The sequence below is a fragment of the Clupea harengus genome, chromosome 2, assembly GCF_900700415.2.
Source record: "Clupea harengus chromosome 2, Ch_v2.0.2, whole genome shotgun sequence".
Taxonomy (NCBI): domain Eukaryota; kingdom Metazoa; phylum Chordata; class Actinopteri; order Clupeiformes; family Clupeidae; genus Clupea; species Clupea harengus.
The window spans coordinates 20,355,970-20,370,237 of NC_045153.1; the positions used below are offsets into that span (position 1 = coordinate 20,355,970).

At 44.0% G+C, this 14,268-nt stretch overlaps 1 protein-coding gene across 4 annotated transcripts in view; it reads right to left on the bottom strand.

Moving 5' to 3' along the window:
- The window catches only part of znf385b (zinc finger protein 385B), a 78,884-nt gene extending 65,335 nt beyond the window's left edge, over positions 1–13,549 (bottom strand). The window contains exon 1 of one of the 4 annotated variants that reach the window (XM_031586269.2): positions 13,186–13,549. The gene's annotated coding sequence lies outside the window, so the exon portion shown is untranslated. Of the gene's footprint in view, positions 1–6,450 lie in introns of all 4 variants that reach the window. The other 3 variants (XM_031586279.2, XM_031586277.2, XM_031586273.2) reach the window with 3 other exon arrangements.
- Between the last annotated feature and the right edge of the window lie 719 nt (positions 13,550–14,268).

Genomic DNA, 14,268 nt, shown 5'->3' on the forward strand with positions numbered 1-14,268 from the left:
GTGTGTGTGTGTGTGTGTGTGTGTTTGACACTTCACAATAAAATGCTGGTACTTGTGAAACAGGCAGATAAAATCTGCTTAGAGAGGGGTATCTCACAGCACCTGGCATGTGGGTCAGGTGTGGGAAAGTGGCTCAGGTCATCAGGCTTGGAACTGAAGATGGAGATAAACTACTGCTGGGTTCCACACGACGAAAGACAAAGCCAATTTAGTTACCTGTGTAGGGTCCATCTGATCCAACAACTGCTGCTACACTATATACGACTACATTATGATTTCTACCGGTTGTCAGGAACTGGTAAGCAGTCCTCTGAATCAGCATGGTATATCCCCAACGGATAGTATTTACAGTGTCTATATTTCCATAGCATCATAGAGGACCTCAGGGCAAAAGTATAAATAAATAGAATGATACAAAAATACACAGAAGGGATTTTGATTGATAGCAAAGCAAATTAACTAGCAATAAACACATGAACTAGCTTTGAAGAAAGTCTTCATGTTGAGATAATGAATTCTGCAGATTTTCAGATATTTGCAAAAAATAAAAAGGCAGGATTAAAGAAATACAAAAACGGCATCCAGCAAAACTGCACCATATTAGGGCTAGATCCACTATAGTCAGCTCCTACCCTTGTGGTGATGGTATGAGAGAAATAGAGGTTTTCTGAGGACCAGTCTGGGCCTGCACAGCTGTTCAGTTATGCTTCAGTTAGAGCTCAAAACCACAGGCACGTGGCTGGTCTTAGTGACCCATGCTGTCAGCTTACCACAGAAGCATGAGGAGACACACAACAAAACAGAGAGAGGATTTTTTAGTAATCACTAGAGGTCTGGATGGCACAGAGACCCATGTAAGAGAGTATGTTGTATAAAGAGGGTTTGTTGCTTCGAATGCACTCCCCCTGCTGACAATTCCCTTTTAAGCTGCTGGTTACGAGAGGTCAAGAACTGCTGTGCTTCAAAGGAGTGCGATTTGTTGTCTATCATAGCATGCTCCAGAGTCTGTGCCCTGAAGCTGGACCCTTTCACAGAGGTGTTGAAAAACCCCGCGAATAATTTTTGCATAAAGTAGATCCTTCCCACGCTAAGTATAGCACATTCAGCAATGTTGTGTGTGGCTTTAAAACCAGCTCCCACAACAGGAAACCATGACACACGTCTTTCACACCACGCTCTGAGCAAACAGTTTAATTTTTTATCAGGCTGTGAGTTAAATCCCCACCAGGCCGTTAAGTGCCGAACACACTGATGCATCACATAGAGGATTCAGATAACTAAAACCCCCCTGTGCTCGATATGCCTTTAAAGTACATCTTCTGTCCTGAAAGTAAGGGATATACAAGAAAAATATGTTTAGAAAATGATCTTTTGATGAAATGGTGCCGTTTTTCAATGGCCTAGCAGAGGTCGTCGGAGACTCCACAGAGGATTTGGGAACACACTTAGGCCATGAGGGTGTTGAGCGAGTCCCTTTGCGCTTCTCTCACCACTTCCGAGTCCTCCTGACTTTAACCCCATTACTTCACTCTGTGTTATTGCGGTGTTTTCCCTCTGTAGAGAGGCACACTTAGGAGACCGATGGTAATATTTTCACTCTCCACGCATGCAATTACAGAGAAAAACACATTCCCCTCTACTGCATTGAAAAAAACAGGAAAATTATATGTTCACACTATTAATTATTTTAAGAACTCACACATGCAGTTTGTCATGAATATTACGCCAACCCAAGCAGGTGAGATTTAAGTATTTTAAGTGTTACATAAACTGAAAAAAATCACAGACTTAATTTGAGGTACAATATTTACCACATTCTCCCACTTTCACTTTATAATTCTATATGAAGCCTGGCATGCCTGAACACATTCACGCATTCAAAAATCATTTGCGGGATTGACAGTACTTTAGAGTGAGATAACATTAGCTAGGCTAACATATCCCAGCTATTTATAGAGTCCAAGGTAATACCAGTAGAGGTGATCTTAATGACCTTATATCCTGTCTAGACGACTACTATAGTGCAAATGGAATGTAATCCCATTACCTTATTATCACATTATCAAATTAAAGTTCCACAATTTGACATTTTCTTAATCCTAATTTTAGAGATACTTCAATATATTCATAACATGGGGTTTGAGATTTAGAATGGTATGCCATTCATGTATGTTCTTCAGAGTCGATAAAGTCCTATGTCTATATTACAGACAGGTACTAATCAGAACATATCAGATCATGTTGAAGAAAACCTTTTGCAAAATACCTTCTGGCTGTAGACATTGGATAAAACGTTGTTCTTTGTTGAGCAATGCAACAATGTGATATATGTGATATGTGATATATACTATCAGCAGGGGCCTTCGGTGAAAACCAAGTTGAATCAGCAGCATCGGCTTAAGTCCTTCTCCAAAAGAGCCATCTCCTGACCTTTACTCTGAAAATAACCCACATTCTTTTTCTTATGAATATAAAATTCCACAAATGTATGCAAAATGCAAACGAGACTGGGATGTTCAGTGAGACATTTTACATGAACGCAGGGCCTGTATCCTGTGCTGCTTTAGATCATCAGAGCTTGCTGCCGGGCAGGGGGGGGTGGTTCTCTGCATGACAGACCAAGTGTGTCCACCCCCCCGCCGGGCTGTTGAGCGTTTCATTGTTGTGACCCACCGTGGGCCGCCCTTGCAGTGCTGTTCGACTTGCAATGATATATCTGTGAGATGAGTTCCATTTCATAGGCTGACAGTCACCTTGGACAAAGGCTTCCGGTTCGGTGTGTATGCGCATCGATACATGTGTGCTATTTTCAGTTGTTTGGGGCTGGGGTGGGAGGGGTGATGATGTCATTTTTTTAAGCCATATTCAGAGCAGGCACATATAGAACTGAGCTAAAAGAGAGACAAACTAAAAGGTGTGGAACAGGGGAAAGAGGTGCCCTACAGAGTTTAGGTACGATGAAAGACACAGAATTGGGCAAAGCAAACTGGTGTGTGTGTGTGTGTGTGTGTGTGTGTGTGTGTGTGTGTGTGTGTGTGTGTGTGTGTGTGTGTGTGTGTGTGTGTGTGTGTGTGTGTGTGTGTGTGTGTGGCTAAGGGCGACAGAAAAAGGCAGAGAAAGAGACAGAGAAGGAGTGACAGTAAGACAGTTGGTAAACAAATAACGTTCTACTTAATGTAGTTTCCCTCTCTCAGCGGGGCTCAGGAGTCACCAAAGCACACTCTGAGCTGAGAGGTCGAGGTCGCCGCATTCACGGCAAACCTGCCAGCTTTCGCAGACGGGAGTCGAACGTGACACCGTTACTGATAAACACGTTCTGGAGGAGGCTCAGCCCGGCACTCGCAGGGAACCCAGGAAAGAACTGGGCTTGACAGCTCATCTTTTTGTCTAACTACCCTGCACTACAAAGAAACTAAGGGGCACAACGCGCACACACACACACACACACACACACACACACACACACACACACACACACACACACACAGAGACACACACACACAGAGAGAGACACACACACACACACACACACACACACACACACACACACACACACACCCTCACCACAACACATCTCCATTAGCCCCTTAGCACAATGAAAATCTTCACCCCCATCCTGTAAGATGACTAATTTGGAGAAAACCTCTAGGGGGACCACAGAGGACCAGGAGCCACATGAGCAATGCTGCCTGTCACATCGTTGCCTGTGTGTGGGTGGGCGGGGACGGGAGGGGAAACGAGCTGGAGGCCTTCTGAAGAGGAGGACAGGCGAACCGGAGGAGTCGTCACAGAGGTGTTCCATTCTGGTGACACGACGCGTACTGATAACACAGCGTATGCTGACATGGGACAGATTCCTCGCCATGGCAGGGGGTGGAAGTGAACTGGGGTGAGCTCCAAGGCGACGTGCGCAGGCAACAGAACCCATCTCAGATGGTAACAGCGTGGGCCGAGGGAAGGGGGAGTGGTTTTTGCAGGGAGGGGGGGGGGGGCTTATGGTTGAGGTGGGAATGCCATGAGGAGCTGTTCAAGAACAAGCCCTGTTGGAGAAGCGAGCAGGGGACTTTTTTTTTTGGCTAGGTGTGTTGAGGTTGGAATGACCTTGGCGTGGGACATCTTAATTAACCTGGCCTACTTCCACAAACACTAGGTGCTGTAAAAAGAGAGGAAAGATGAATAATTCATTACGCTCCAGGACGCGACGGGGAGGATTTTTTAAATCAATTAAGCCGATGCAAGTTTGACTCCGAAACGTATAGTCTTGACAGCATTAAATTGAAGGATGAACAATATATGGACAGTTAGAAATAACTGAAACTTTTCAGGAATTTCAGAGTGTACACTTGTTTACAATGACGTAGCGGTCATGCCTACAGAGTGCAATTTATTTGTGTTGCAGATGCTCCACCGTGGTTCACAGTTCAAAGAAAGCATGCATTTCTATCAGTAACCGTGTTCCCTGAGAACTGAACTATGACCTTGGTGGCACTTTGGTCCTCCAGTTGAGCCACAGAATCATGTGGTAAAATAAACAAGCATTTACTCAAAAGACCTCGGCATCCACAACTAAGCACCCTCAATGAAATATCCAATTCCCAGTGCAGAAGATCAAACAAAGCCAAAATCAGCTATAGGCTTTTTTTATATTTTAAGGCCGGGGTGACAAGGTTGGAGGTAGGCTAACCAATCAGGAATATGGAGCCTGATGTAATACTACTTCTATTTGTGTACGCAATGGGAACATGGATTACAGGTTGATGGTAATGTATTACACCTCATAAAATGCTGTGGGGGGAATTATTTTCAATATCATAACATAGCCTTTAAAAAGTGACATGTTTTTCTGCAGCTGTTACGCATTCAGGATTTGGATTTAACCTTGTTATTATCTTTCAGTTAGTAATCTGTCATGGACCAATCGTCTGAGAGATGGGGTTCACAAAGCCGGGCCTTGGCTGTTAACCTACTTGTGCAGCCCTTTGTGCTATAATTTGTACCTCAATGCAATCAGATTACTCTTAATCTAAATGACTTGCGGCCTCAGTGGACGCATAATCTTGATGTGCCAGGTTCCAAGTGGACAGCTGCAGAAGTTTACAAAACACCCAAACAATGCTTGGACCTTTATATAGCATATACAGGAGCTAAGGCATAGCTATAGTAGTTGTCAGTATGAGATTAATCCCCCACAGTATATGTGAAGCTCTTCAAGGGGTATAATACAGGGGCCTAGAAAATGCTTCCAAGTGTAGCAATTGATTCATTTATTCACTGAATTGCTTGGGGACAGTATTTCCAAGCTTGAACATAAATATTTGTAGGCTATGTTAGCTCACTGTATGTCCCCGGGGAGGAATGAGACAAGCAGGGGATGACAGATGAGAATCGTCACGGCCATGTCCAGCAGCTACGCAGGGGAGGATGTAACGAGGCTCGGCGGGACACCAGAGCCCCCCTCGGAGAATGGCAGAGATTCCAGGGATGAAATCATCTCTCAATCTCCCCTGCAGTGCATCATGAAAACTAAAGGAAGGCTTGCGGACTAGTTTCGATTACAAGGATTCCCTTTCTTATCCAGGGATGACTCATGCAAGTTTAAATAGCGACACACTTCCGCTAATGGAACTTCTCATCCCTGCCTCGTAATGTTACTCAAGACGGTAGCACATAGGCTACCTGTGGGGTGAGGGGCAGAAACGGGATGCGAAGATGCTATATAGGGTTTGCCTTAAATGCTAATGTCACTGATCACATTAAATGCTACCTACATTCTCAACAAAGGGAGAGTTCTAACCGTGCTGGCACCTTATTTTTAGCTACTGACTGAAAATGTCCCCTAGCACACTGAGCGGTTCTGCTCCACTGAAAGCCGCTTTAGCATACGTGTGACGCTGGCCCGCGCTCAGTTCCTCCGTCGGTATCAGGCTCTGGCGGTGTGAGTTTCCTCCCCTCACACTCTGATGTCACTGCTGAAAGGATTAGAACTGCCCTAATGTTTCCCAGCTGTCACTGAGCCAAACCAGTCCTCCACTGACCACAGACCTGCTTGCAAGGTGGCCCTGTGATCTAATGTTTAATAAACATACATTTTTACAAATTACTACTTCTGCGCTCAGAACCTTTAATAATGTCAGAGGCTTACATCCATCCTTGTGCAGTTCATATAAATGCATAACACATTTGTATTTGCGTCTCAGCACTTTTAACAGCCCTCTCTACAGATATGTTAAGCATCCACGGTGTACAACATGACTGCAGACAAGCAGGGTCCATTAAATGCTCCGATTAAAAAACCACAAACAGTACCACAGAACCATGCTATTTCAAACAGCAATGTATGATTCATTCTCTGAATTGTGCCTGCGTGGCCTAAAAACATGACCACTAGCCTAAATAATGTTTTCCTTTTATAAAATGTGAAAGTACAAGCCGCCATGACAGTCTACATACCATCGTTACCTCACAGTGACCCCTGCAGCCAACGAACAAAAGCTACTCATCCTCACCCTTCCCTGGCAAAGCCCATGTCTCCTCGAGAGCAGGACGTCTTGTCGATAAGCCCTGCTGCCTGGGCCAGGGCTGGGGAAAGGATAAGGACAATCGCCTCCTGTCGGCTGAAGTAGAGGATCAATTAGGGAACCTGACGTGCCGAGATTGGAGACAGCCACGGTAAGGCGCACCCAAGGGCCTGAGCAGTGCCCTAAAGGTGTTGTTGCTGAGAGCTTCACTCTCCAAAATCAACTCCCCCAAAATGCACACAAATAAGAGAGTAAAAAACAAGTTGAGTGATATGAGGCTTTTTCTTTAGCAGAAATGGGAATGATTTTTGTATGTAAATTGCGGTTGAAAACTAGGCCAAGCCATATGATATCTGAAAAAAATTAAATAGAGCGCTTTTGTAGGAAAAGTCACTAGGGGACTGATGTGTAGCCCTCCGATTTGCGATTTCTAGAGATGACCATGTAGCCCAGCGCTTTTTTCAGAGCAAACAGCCACGCTCATGCCAGACCGGATGATGATACTGGGAACTGACGCAAGGGTCACCAGCACTGCTGCAGGGTCCACAAGAGTTTGCTTTTCAGAGTAAGATGTGGAGGGAGAGATAACAAGCTGGAGAGGGGAAAAAAACACCCTGGCAATGTTTTGCATGGCAATATTCTCAATGTTTTAGCTGCTCACTTGTGCCTGCTCCTGTTCTTAAATTATAGTAATAATTAAAGTATAGTAGTATACTAACATCATGCAGTCACTGTGATACTGACAAGAAAATTACACACATCATTCACAGTTTCTGAGCTATTTCTCTCAGCACAGAACACATCCTTTGGAAATGACATCCTTCAGGGGGACAACAAGAGGAGCGTGGGGCACTGGTGCAATTCTGGTACACAAGAACACATCCAGTGAAGATGCCTCTCAGGCTGCTGCCATGTTAATTGTTTCCCACATGCTTGTCACGAGAGGTTTGATCCTGGCAAATCCTACCCTCTCCTCCCATGAGCTCTGTTTTTTCTTCTTCTTCCTTCTTTGTCTGATAAATATGACAGCTTTAAAGTAGGGCAAATACATGTTCAGAGACAAATAACAAATTAAAATTGTCAAAAGTAGACCTACAGTCTGTGACCTAAACATAACTTGCAATCTCACCAGTCAACCATGAATTACCATATTTTACCAGACGGACTGTGTGCCTCTTCTGAGAGACCAATGAGTTGGCAAAGCGCCATCTGGCATATACCATGACCCTTACTTAATGAAGCTCAATAAAGGTAACCCTAGAAAAATTCTAATTCACACACTCAACCCTTTGTTCAATAAATACCTGACCCACCAGATGTATTTATACTGCAAACAAAAGGAGTGGAAAGAGCTCTTTGCTGGCCTGCCACTTAAAACGGATGTCTCAGTCTCGTCTCTTTCTCCCCAGACACTTCACACGTTTCCCTTTGCAGTGAGTCCATGATGACACACTCAAATATAAACACGCCACAGACAGAACGCGGTGGGAATATGAACCATGGCCCTTTCATGCACACACAGACCAAATTAGCATTTTTCTTGGCAGGGTGCATCGCGTGGTCGGTCAGGAGGTGGTTCATTTGCATTGCACTAAATAACCAAAACAACGTGTGGCATGGCAACTACATGGAGTGAGATGGGAGGGAGTGCTTAATGGATATCATGTGAATGAATCAAACCACCAGCTGAGTGGGGTAACTGGAGTGGGAAGGGGGTGACAGAGGGATGTAAAAGCACCATCACAGAAGCCAAGAGCGCTAGAAGGAGGCAGGGATGAAATATTCACAACCCATGTTGTCTTCCGACACAACATACAGCAGCATTCTCCACATGAGTGCAGTGTTCCTTTGATTTATTTATTTATTTCATTAACCTCACCCAAGACCAGAAATAGCCACTCTCCTGTCAGGAAAGGCAGTCCAAGAGTGATTCATTACCCCTTTAGAAAGTGGAGTCCTTTCCCCTCTTTCCACCCTCCAGGTTCGCCTCTTCACTCCCACCACCACCACCACCAACCCCCTGCTAATTACTGGAACTAGCTGACCTTCCCAATATCCTAGTTTCCCAGCCACGGTTATCATTTGTTAAACTCCGCAGAGACACACTGGATATGGAGGCAATTTATTTCTGCCCCATTCCTACCCTTTTAAGAGTGGCAGCCCCTGGGCCTAACCAGGAGTAAAAATAAATGTGAGGTCAAAGACATGTGCGGCTCAGACAGTGATGGAGGTGAGTAGCGGCACTGTTGTGAGTTCTAATTTACTTTACATAATAGGAACATATTAGCCAGGAAATGTAGATGCCGGATGCCGTTGTAATTGTGACCTTGGCTGACAGTGGGGTTCCTGTGAGTTATGACTTTCCAAATCAACAGCGGTAATTCACTGCCTATGAGGGGGGAAAAAGGCACGCATTGTGTCCTGCTGAATGAAATGCACTGACTGCATGTTACAACACGTACAGTGCAGTCCCACAAAATAACACCTTCAGACAAAAGCATGTGGCTTTTTCTCTACCACAATAACAGATTGTCAAGCTATGAAGAAAGCTCAGCAGATTGCTGCCTGTATCAATTTACTTGTGACTCAGAAAATAATAAAATTCATCCTGTGAAATACACCAATCATGTTAAAATTACAGGTGCAGGCTTGCGTCGAAAGTCTGCCATAGATCACTTTTATGCAACAATGAGGGGTACATAAATCACTACAGACAGAATGGGACTAATTACCAGTCACCTTTACAGGCATTTCACACTGGCATAGTGAATCCCACACAAGACATCTACAGTATACCTGCAGAACTGCAGCACAGCAATATGGGCCATACATTAACAGCTAGAGTGAAAATCAAAGTGGAAAAATGAAACATAGTTGGGTTTTGTCATTAATTCAATCACTTGCTAATGATCCTTGAGGAGGAAAAAACATATTCTGAGTATATCTCTGAGGAACAGGCACTGCAAAATGTCTTTTCCCAACCACAGAAGAAAGCAGATATGGTCCTATGGTGTTCCTGAATTTCTTCAAGTCATTTTCTCCTGCAAAACACACTCACGAACTCTCACAGATTTGCCCTTGAATCCTGTACTGGGGCCCAGGGATCTACAGCCACCACGGGGGAGAATTTCCTCCATTCAACACTCCTATACCTACAGATGCAAAGCTCTGAGTTTCAGGGTAAAGCAAAGATATTACTGTAAATCTACCACCAACAGTAGACTAGATTAAAATGGAGCAAAATGATTTCATTTTTAGCTGTGGTAAGGCTCCTGTACTCTTCCGCATCACAGAGAGGCCGAGGCGCAGTGATTGGCTGGCAGGTCTCTGCCCACGACTCCGTTCTCATAAGACCCACGAAAATGAGTTGGTGTCTGACGGGCTGATTTCACACACCTTCGATTCCTCGCACAATGCTGCCGAATTACGCCATTCACAAACCCTGCACAACAGTCACCATCCATGGGCTGGGGGTGTGGCACCTTTTTTTGTTAGTTCCTGGGTGTCTCTTTGCCTGGGAGCATAGGTTGCAGCACACACTGGGTGAGGCGTATGACAGCACGTCTACGGGCCTGCTCACATCGCCTCTGATCCGTCAAGCCGTTTTTCACACAATTTGTCCACAGTGGCCGTGCGGTCGAGGTAAGGCTGGCAAGGACAGCCTTGAGCGGTCTCTGAAAATCACCCCTATGTGGCAGGCAGGTTTCAGAATACTTGTGAAAGAACCCATATGAACCCATCATGGCAAAAAAGAGGGGGGAAACATCCCACTTTTCAGCCAGCAGCCAGCCACTTTTAGGTACGAGCAACACCTGCAGTCTATTTTGGATCATCTGTTTACACCCTGCTTGTCACACCTGAGGACAAGCTAATAAGATCCGTGACACTGCAGAATATTTAATCCAGTGATTTACTCTGGTGGAAAGTTACACCACGAGATTTAGTTTATTTTTAAACATAGAAGTCTAAGATTTTTTAGCAGCCATTAAATATGAAAACCTGGGAGTTTAGGTGAAATCTATAGTACTAAATGTCCTTCTTATTACTTATTGAGTGGATACCAAAGGGCCTGTTAGGACTCCATCATAAAACATTCACCCACTGTGCTACAGAGAGCTATGTGAGACAGCAATGTGCTGTTGATTGTAATTTTTATGAGGTGAACGGTAAGCCTGTCCACCGTGTGTCGATTCGCAACAATCAAGAGCCCATGTGTCCAAACCCATCAAGTTTATTTTGATGCTCGAGCTACACCGCTACAAATCCGCCATTTAACTGTCCTCACCAGCACCCAATAAAATCCAGGCCCCCCCCTCAAGCCACACAACCTCATAAATCAGCCTTCATGAGACAACAACGTGCCCCAGTTCAACCTGCCAAGTGTTCTGGTCTGTGGCCAAGCGAGCTCCCATGTGTTTGCACACAGCGAACCCACCTCTCCGAGGCCCAGATGAGCCAGTCGGAGAACACACACCACTGCTATGATGAGCTGCACCGAATCGTTTCATCTCCATGAAATGAGTGACTGCATTTTATGACATGACTGACGGCCTGGATGACACATGTGCATTTCCACAGGGTGTTTGTTTGCCCCGTGCTCTGGTAGGGGTTTTTGGGTTGCGGGGGGGTTCCTACATGTTCATTCTCACAACCAAAATGAAGTGTTATAGATATTTGGGGCAACCACAATCTAAAATAGATAACCAAACACCAAATAGCTTGCTCGCACGCTCGCCAAAGTTAAAGTAATACATGCTGTGTATTCTCTCTAGTCTTTTTTAAAAAGGGGAAAAAAGAATAGGCAGACAGCAATGTTTATTTCTGCTTATTGTAATTTCCTTTAAAACAGTGGAAGGCCATAATCATACTCATGAGATGATGGAGGCACTCTTGCCTTGAGAGACCAAATAAACAGAGAAAAGGAGAGAAAGAGTGTGAATAACTAAGAATGTGAATAGGCTTGGGTTACTTCTTTGAAGTACTGCATAACAACTAAAACAATTATATATTGTGCATTTCATTCCATTAAATTCAACTTATCTCCAGTCCAGCACTACAAACTGGGTTTCCCTGTAAACCACATTATGAAACACATAGACATTATAGGGTAGGGTAGAGAAACACAATGACATGAAAACCATGATAAAATGAACTATAAGTCAACACCGTAAGACCTGATTTACTGAGTTGATCCAAAGTTATACAAGATGTCATAGATTTCTAATTGACCTAAAAATGACAAATACGCTTGTTAAATATTGTCATAGGAGCTAGGCTAAAATATGACATTCGATCAATGACATTCGAGGTATATTGGTTCATTACAAACGTTCTGTTTCCACTTTATCAAAAAAATGTCAGGCTCGACTCCAAAGACCAGGCGGTATTTCAAGGTAAATGTCAGACAAGGTCATGTGGTACTTTTTTCTGATAAACAACAATATGTGGACCCTTGCTGACCTTCACCGTTACGCTTTATTTTAAAATTCACCAAGGTATTCTTGAAGCATAGCCACCTGTTAAATACTCCAGTAGTAAATTCATCTTTATTTTCTGAATAGGGATGCCGAACCACACTAAAGCGTAAACTCGCCTGTGCGTGAGAGATACATTGTTTGCCTATGCTTAACCCTAGACACTCAGTAGTCAACAGAAGATTAGCGGTGGTCGCACTGACTATAAGCTCCGGGCGACTAGCCTTTACACTAGTCGAACTGATTGACGGGTCAAAACAAACAGGAACTAGCGACAGGCTAACTAACACCAATATCATAGTGAACTTTGTATAACATCATTATTGACAAATAACTCCATAGCTCCCACAGCACTGCGCGCTCTCGCTCTCCTAAATTTCCCTCGGGATTAATAAAGTATCCATCTATCTATCTATCATTTCGCCAAGTCAAAATGTTTAACAATGAAATAGTGCCGTGAGAGCACGAATTACTTCACTTGGATACACCATCATATGAAACCTGTAACAGTGCCCATCCGACTCGCAGCGGACGAGGCTCCCCATCATTATTGCATAGGCTGATGAGCTTCATTACAGAGGCGAGACTCATTTGCGCCCGTTAAGCTATGCCCATACCATCAGCACGCTTCGGTCCCTCGTTTGTGACAGAAAAATTAAAGACAAAATAGCGAAATAAGAACATTATAGCACGTGTTTCATTAAACTACAAAACTACAACTGGACAACTGTTAACTCGAACCATTAGAATACCCTACAGCGCAAACAGCCTCTCATCAAGCCAAGTGTAGCGATGTAGTAGTAATTAAACATGTAGTTATTCATACCGCTGAAAAATTATTGAATGTCCGGAAAAAAACAGCAGGCTACTGTTCTTTGTAGGCTGTCAATACATTAAATCCCACAATCTTTAACTTTACCCAACGGCAAAGGATTCTTCCAAAATAGCCTAAATTCTCCGTTAAGAATGATAACTGCACTTAAATCAACATTTAACTAACCGATCATTCATTTGTCCACTGTCAAAGCAGAGGACGTGGAAAGAGTGCCATCACTCAATTGTATCTACTATGCTGTAGCACGCAATTCATGGTCTCTGAAATGTTGACACAACATCACTTCTAAAATAAACCAACGGCTACCTGACAGACGAAAGGTAGCTCAGGGTACATGCCATACACAAAAGGTACTTACCTGTGCTGCAATTGGTGTCCGGAAACTTCAGTTTACTTCGTTCGTTGTCTAGTGGCAGGTTGCACGGTCCACAAAGGCTTGCACTAACTCGCTGCGTTTGACAGCGATGTACCGCGTCCTGGTTAGACTCGGAAATCTCCACGCATGCTCATCCCGATCCCTTAAGGGGCAACACTACCTGAGCGCAGTAGCCTATGTCCTACTTTCCAGTAGTTGAATCTCTCATTTAAGCGATGCCAGTTTTATTCATTAGGTTGGATACTTGTAGCTCGTTCAACATGAACATAGAGGAACAAACATAATGACACCTCAAAGAACATCACACAAATAGCATAGAACTTTAATTTCCTTCCACATTAATATAACGTGGGCAATGTAGGGGGAAGGAAACAAAAGGCATGTTTAGTTAATGAGCACTGGATAAGGATATGTGCGGGGGAGTTTATAGAGGAGGGGGAGGTGCTCTCCAAGACATGGCAATTAGGACATCCAACAATGTATTAATACCAACCCATGCAACAACAGGAAATAAATCAGACCTGATCAAAACTGACACCCTGCCTATTACACTTCCTGCAATCTAAACTGTTGTGACTATGTGAGGCTCGGACGTAGTGGAAGTATGTGGTTATAGGCGTGTTTGTTTTATTTTACATTTGAACTCAGGTGACAGCTGAATATCCTAAAAACTGGTGTTGCATTTTGCTCACGTTTGTTTACAATAGTTCTATGTACAGAGACAGGTCGAGAAGAGGATCAGACCCCTAATTGCATGCTATGGAAATGGTGATACAGTAAAAACCCTATTTTAGAATTTAAACACAGGGCTTTGGGAAGCCACCCATACAGAGCTCCACCCTCTCATAGATTTCCTGTGGTGATGTTGGTCTGTGATTACACCCATGCATTTTAGGTCCGTCTCTTTCAACAACCTAAAGGACTCTGGAATAGCATGCCTCCCGAGCAACATGGACATCTCCATCTTCTCAAGGAAAAAGGGTGAACTAGGTATTTTGGAGAAAGGTCTCCCCTCACCCCAATTTCTTGCAAACGCAGGTTGGGACCTGATGTAAATCAGTTCTC